The sequence below is a fragment of the Aegilops tauschii genome, chromosome 6, assembly GCF_002575655.3.
Source record: "Aegilops tauschii subsp. strangulata cultivar AL8/78 chromosome 6, Aet v6.0, whole genome shotgun sequence".
In the NCBI taxonomy this organism is placed as follows: Eukaryota; Viridiplantae; Streptophyta; class Magnoliopsida; order Poales; family Poaceae; genus Aegilops; species Aegilops tauschii.
Window position 1 is genome coordinate 411,980,094 of NC_053040.3, and position 7,580 is coordinate 411,987,673.

Below are 7,580 nucleotides of genomic sequence, written 5' to 3' on the forward strand. Positions count from 1 at the left end.
TTGTTCTAGTATCGAGTTGTAATCTTTGAGTTGTAAATAAATAGAAGTGTGATGATCATCATTATTAGAGCATTGTCCCGAAAAAAGGCCAAATACAAAAAAGGAAAGGCCCAAAAAATAAATAAATAAAAGGGACAATGTTACTATCCTTTTCCACACTTGTGCTTCAAAGTAGCACCATGATCTCTATGATAGAGAGTCTCTTATTTTGTCACTTTCATATACTAGTGGGAATTTTTCATTATAAAACTTGGCTTGTATATTCCAACAATGGGCTTCCTCAAATGCCCTAGGTCTTCGTGAGCAAGCAAGTTGGACACACACCCACTTAGTTTCTTTTGTTGAGCTTTCATACATTTATAGCTCTAGTGCATCCGTTGCATGGCAATCCCTACTCCTTGCATTGACATCAATTGATGGGCATCTCCCTAGCCCGTTGATTAGCCGCGTCAATGTGAGACTTTATCTTTTTTTGTCTTCCCCACACAACCCCCATCATTATATTCTATTCCACCCATATTGCTATATCCATGGCTCACACTCATATATTGCGTGAAGGTTGAAAAAGTTTGAGATTACTAAAGTATGAAACAATTGCTTGGCTTGTCATCGGGGTTGTGCATGAAGAGAGCATTCTTCTGTGACAAAAATGGAGCATGACCAAACTATATGATTTTATAGGGATGAACTTTCTCTGGCCGTGTTATTTTGAGAAGACATGATTGCTTAGCTAGTATGCTTGAAGTAATATTATTTTTATGTCAATATTGAACTTTTATCTTGAATCTTTCGGATCTGAACATTCATGCCACAATAAAGAAAATTACATTGAAGATTATGTTAGGTAGCATTCCACATCAAAAAATTTGTTTTTATCGTTTACCTACTCGAGGAGGAGCAGGAATTAAGCCTGGGGATGCTTGATACGTCTCCAACGTATCTATAATTTTTTATTGTTCCATGCTATTATATTATCTGTTTTGGATGTTTAATGGGCTTTATTATGCACTTTTATATTATTTTTGGGACTAACCTACTAACCGAAGGCCCAGTGCAAATTGCTATTTTTTTTTGCCTATTTCAGTGTTTCGCAGAAAAGGAATATCAAATCCAAACGGAATGAAACCTTCGCGAGGATCGTTTTTGGAACAAACGTAATCCAGGAGACTTGGACTGGACTTCAAGGAAGCAAGGAGGCGGACACGAGGTAGGGAGGCATGCCCGGGGGGGGTAGGCGTGCCCCCACCCTCATGGGCCCCTCGTGGCTCCACCGACCTACTTCTTTTGCCTATATATACTCATATACCCTGAAAACATTCAGGAGCACCACGAAACCCTATTTCCACCGCCGCAACCTTCTGTACTCGTGAGATCCCATCTTGGGGCCTTTTCCGGCGCTCCGCCGGAGGGGGAATCGATCACGGAGGGCTTCTACATCAACACCATAGCCTCTCCGATGATGTGTGAGTAGTTTACCACAGACCTTCGGGTCCATAGTTATTAGCTAGATGGCTTCTTCTCTCTCTTCGGATCTCAATACAAAGTTCTCCTCGATCTTCTTGGACATCTATTCGATGTAATACTTTTTGTGGTGTGTTTGTCGAGATCCGATGAATTGTGGGTTTATGATCAAGTTTATCTATGAACAATATTTGAATCTTCTCTGAATTCTTATATGCATGATTTGATATCTTTGCAAGTCTCTTCGAATTATCAGTTTGGTTTGGCCTACTAGATTGATCTTTCTTGCAATGGGAGAAGTGCTTAGCTTCGGGTTCAATCTTGTGGTGTCCTTTCCCAGTGACAGTAGGGGCAGCAAGGCACGTATTGTATAGTTGCCATCGAGGATAAAAATATGGGGTTTATATCATATTGCTTGAGTTTATCCCTCTACATCATGTCATCTTGCCTAATGCGTTACTCTCTTTTTATGAACTTAATACTCTTGATGCATCCTGGATAGCGGTCGACGTGTGGAGTAATAGTAGTAGATGCAGAATCATTTCGGTCTACTTGACACGGACGTGATGCCTATATACATGATCATGCCTAGATATTCTCATAACCATGCACTTTTCTATCAATTGCTCGACAGTAATTTGTTCACCCACCGTAGAATATGCTATCTTGAGAGAAGCCACTAGTGAAACCTATGGCCCCTGGGTATACTTTCCATCATATAAGTTTCCAATCTATTTTATTTTGCAATCTTTACTTTTCAATCTATACAACAAAAATACCAAAAATATTTATCTTATTATCTCTATCAGATCTCACTTTTGCAAGTGGCCGTGAAGGGATTGACAACCCCTTTATCGCGTTGGTTGCAAGGTTCTTAATTGTTTGTGCAGGTACTAGGGACTTGCGTGTAGTCTCCTACTGGATTGATACCTTGGTTCTCAAAAACTGAGGGAAATACTTACGCTACTTTGCTGCATCACCCTTTCCTCTTCAAGGGAAAACCAACGCATGCTCAAGAGGTAGCAGCCTCAACTTGACTAGCTCGTTAATCAAAGATGGTTAAGTTTCCTAGCCATAGACATGTGTTGTCATTTGATGAACGGGATCACATCATTAGAGAATGATGTGATGGACAAGACCCATCCGTTAGCTTAGCATAATGATCGTTTAGTTTTATTGCTATTGCTTTCTTCATGACTTATACATGTTCCTCTCACTATGAGATTATGCAACTACCGAATACCAGAGGAACACCTTGTGTGCTATCAAACGTCACAACGTAACTGGGTGATTATAAAGATGCTCTACAGGTGTCTCCGATGGTGTTTGTTGAGTTGGCATAAATCGAGATTAGGATTTGTCACTCCGAGTAACGGAGAGGTATCTCTGGGCCCTCTCGGCAATGATCATCACTATAAGCCTTGCACGCAATGTGACTAATGAGTTAGTTGCGGGATAATGCATTACGGAACAAGTAAAGAGACTTGCCGATAACGAGATTGAACTAGGTATGATAATACCAACAATCAAATCTCGGGCAAGTAACATACCGATGACAAAGTGAACAACGTATGTTGTTATGCGGTTTGACCGATAAAGATCTTCGTAGAATATGTAGGAGAAAATATGAGCATCCAGGTTCCACTATTGGTTATTGACCGAAGATGTGTCTCGTACATGTGTAGGTAGTTCTCGAACCGCACGCTTACGTTCGATGACGATTTGTATTATGAGTTATGTGATTTGATGTACCGAAGTTTGTTTGGAGTCCCGGATGAGATCACAGACATGACGAGGAGTCACGAAATGGTCGACTGGTAAAGATTCATATATTGGAAGGTTGCATTCGGACATCGGAATGGTTCCGAGTGATTCGGGGCATTTTTTCAGAGTACCGGGAGGTTACCGGAACCCCCCGGGGAAAGATATGGGCCTTATGGGCCATACGAGGGAGGCTAACCGGCCCACAAGGGGCTGGTGCGCCCCCCACAAGGGAGGAGGCCGAATTGCACTTGGGAAGGGGGCGCCACCCCCTTTCCTTCTCCTACTCCCTCTCCTTCCCCTTTTCCCCCTCCGGTAGAAGGAAAAAAATGGTGGGGCCGAATCCTACTAGGACTGGAGTCCTAGTAGGACTCCCCTCTCCCTGGCGCGCCCCTTGTTGGCCGGCCTCCTCCTCCCCTCCTTTATATACGGGGGCAAGGGGCACCCCAAAGGCACAACAGACAATCTCTTAGCCGTGTGTGGTGCCCCCCTCCACAGTTCAACACCTCGGTCATATCGTCGTAGTGCTTAGGCGAAGCCCTGCGCCGGTAACTTCATCATCATCGTCACCACGCCATCGTGCTGACAAAACTCTCTCGGCCTCAACTGGATCAAGAGTTCGAGGGACGTCACCAAGCTGGACGTGTGCAGATCGTGGAGGTGCCGTGCGTTCGGTACTTGGATCGGTTGGATCGCGAAGACGTTTGACTACATTAACCACGTTACTAAATGCTTCCGCTTTTGGTCTATGAGGGTACGTAGACACACTCTCCCCGCTCGTTGCTATGCTTCTCCTAGATAGATCTTGCGTGATCATAGGCAATTTTTTTGAAATACTACGTTCCCCAACAATTGTTGTCTTCGGCAAGCCTATCAAACACCGGCGAGCGCTGAAGCACGTTGATATCATTGTGTGATCCGGCCATGCCAAAGAAAGAGTGCCAGGTCCAGAGATCTTGTGAGGCCACGACCTCAAGTATGACAGTGCAAGCCCCCTGACATGGCCCTTATACTGCCCTTTACAAGCAGAAGTGCAGTTCTTCCACTCCCAGTGCATGCAGTCTATGTTGCCAAGCATCCCTGGGAATCCTCTGCCGGCATTCATCGCCAACAAGCGGGTTGTATCTTCAGTAGTCGGCTCTCTCTCAAGTACTCAGGGCCAAACACATCAATCACAGCCCTGCAGAACTTGTACATAGAGTCTAGACATGTAGACTCGGTCATACGGACGTACTCATCAATGAGATCACCGGGCACTCCGTATGCATGCATCCAGACGGCTGTAGTGCATTTCTGATAAGATGAGAAGCCATTCTTGAAGGAAATATTCCCTAGAGGCAATAATAAAGTTGTTATTTTATATTTCCTTATTTCATGATAAATGTTTATTATACATGCTAAAATTGTATTAACCGGAAACTTGATACTTGTGTGGATACATAGATAAAACACCGTGTCCCTAGTAAGCCTCTACTAGACTAGCTCGTTAATCAAAGATGGTTAAGTTTCCTAACCATAGACATGTGTTGTCATTTGATGAACGTGATCACATCATTAGGAGAATGATGTGATGGACAAGACCCATTCGTTAGCTTAGCATATTAATCCTTTAGTTTTATTGCTATTGCTTTCTTCATGTCAAATACATATTCCTTCGACTATGAGATTATGCAACTCCCGAATACAGGAGGAATGCCTTGTGTGCTATCAAACGTCACAACATAATTGGGTGATCATAAAGATGCTCTACAGGTATCTTCGAAGGTGTTTGTTGGGTTGGCATACATCGAGATTAGGATTTGTCACTCCGAGTATCGGAGAGGTATCTTTGGGCCCTCTCGGTAATACACATCATAAGAAGCCTTGCAAGCAAAGTGACTAATTAGTTAGTTACAAGATGATGTATTACGGAATGAGTAAAGAGACTTGCCGGTAACAAGATTGAACTAGGTATGAATACCGATGATCGAATCTTGGGCAAGTAACATACCGATGGACAAAGAATAACGTATGTTGTCATAACAGTTCGACTGATAAAGATGTTCGTAGAATATGTAGGAGCCAATATGAGCATCCAGGTTCCGCTATTGGTTATTGACCGGAGAGGTGTCTCGGTCATGTCTACATAGTTCTCGAACCCGTAGGGTCCGCACTCTTAACATTCAATGACGATATAGTATTATATGAGTTATGTGATTTGGTGACCGAATGTTGTTCGAAGCCCCGGATGAGATCACGGACATGACGAGGAGTCTCGAAATGGTCGGCAGGTAAAGATTGATATATAGGACGATGATATTCGGACACCGGAAGTGTTCCGGAGAGTATCGGGTACTTATCGGGTCACCGGATGGTGTTTCGGGTACCCCGACAATCCTATGGGCCATATGGGCCTTGTGAAGGAACACAGCAGCCCACAAGGGGCTAGTGCGTCCTATAAGGCCATAGGAAGGAGGAGAAGGAAAGGGGGAAAGGGAAAGGAAAGTGTGGCTTAGGATTCCCACTTCCTTCCCTCACCCCTCTCTTTCCTCCCCCTTCAAAGGGAAAGGAAAGTGTGGCTTAGGATTCCCACTTCCTTCCCTCACCCCTCTCTTTCCTCCCCCTTCATGCATATAAGGAAAGGGGGAGGCCGAATCCTACTTGGGGAACCCCTTGGCTGCCTCTCCTCCCCTCCAACCTATATATATATCTGGGGGGGCACTGCTAGATCACACAACATCAATTGTTAGCCGTGTGCGGCGCCCCCTCCATAGTTTACAACCCCGGTAATATTCTCGCGGTGCTTAGGCGAAACCTTGCGCGGATCACTTCACCATCACCGTCACCAGGCTGTTGTGTTGACGGAACTCATCTACTTCCTCGACACCTTGCTGGATCAAGAAGGCGAGGGATGTCATCGCACTGAACGTGTGCAGAACTTGGAGGTGTCCTACGTTCGGTACTTGATCGGTCTGAGCTAGAAGAAGTTCGACTAGATCAACCACGTTGTCAAACGCTTCTGCTTTCTGTCTATGAGGGTACGTGGACACACTCTCCCCCCTCGTTGCTATGCATCTCCTAGATAGATCTTGCGTGAGCGTAGGAATTTTTTTGAAATTGCATGCTACGTTTCCCAACAATTCTTTCCAACGGCATCCTCTTTGCACTCGAAATAGTCATCATATCCGACTACCCCCTTTCTAATACGGTTGAGAAGATGCCTACTTATATGAAAAACGCCGCCGGAATTTTTGTTGTTTGAACAGTGGGTTGGTTGTGTCAAAGTAGTCCTTCCAAACAAGGAAATGACCGCTCTCTCAGTTGCGATTCAACGCCAGAAGGTGCCCTGGGATGGAGCAACGGAACAACGGCCGCTGGCTATTAAGGTGGTGATGGACCAACACGGCAGCCAAGATCTACTCCTCATCATCGGACAAGGAATCGTCTGAGTCGCAAAGGAAATTGCGAAAAAAGAACCCGTCGGCGGAGTCCATTTTGTACCTTGGCAAACTGTCGAACAATTTGCGGGCATTGTCGAAGGAGCCGGCCGGCGAGGAGATGCGCGCCTCCCTTGGACCAGGTGGCCGCCCCGGAGGCGTCTGACGAGCGTGCCGGCGTCAGGCCGAAGGAGCTGGCCAGGGAGGCGAGGCTGCTTCCTGCCCGCGTCGGCGTCGGGTGGTGGGGGTGGGAAGCTTCGGTGCCCCAGCGGCGAGACGGTGGTGGGGGCGATGTGGGAGGTGGCGGCGGCGGCGTTGGGGGGAGGTGTGTCGACACCGGCTGCTGGCAGAGGCGCCGCAAATGGGTGGCGGTGGCGACGCGGCGGAGGTGGGCGAGGGTTCACTGTCGATCTTGGGTGGGAGAGGATGGTCAATGTGCCACCGACTAGCGGGCCAGGGGGAGGAGGAGACGGGCGCCGCACGCGTTTGTTTCGTGTCCGCGCGGACGCAAATGAGGCTAAAAAATGGGCAGGGAGGCGGACGAAAAGCGAATGCGCGTCCGTTTGGGTCGGCGCGTTGGGCCGACTTTTCTGTTCGTGTCGACCCAAACGGACGCGCGCGGATCAAATGGTTCAGTGCGTTAAGAGCAACTCCAATGGGCCGACCGATTTTGTCCGCTACCGTCCGTTTGGGTCGGCGCGGACACAAAAGGCGGCACAATGCGCCGACCCAAACGGACGCGCATCTGCTTTTCATCCGCAGGCGACCCATTTCTGGCCCATTTTTGAGCCGGATTTGCGTCGGCGCGGACACTCGACGGACGCGCGCACGCTCGCCTTCTCCTCCCTCGGGCCCGCTGGTCGGTGGCACATTCGCCTCCCCCATCCAACAGCAACCCTCGCCCGCCTCCTTCGTCGCCGACGCCGCCGCCCATTTTTGCCG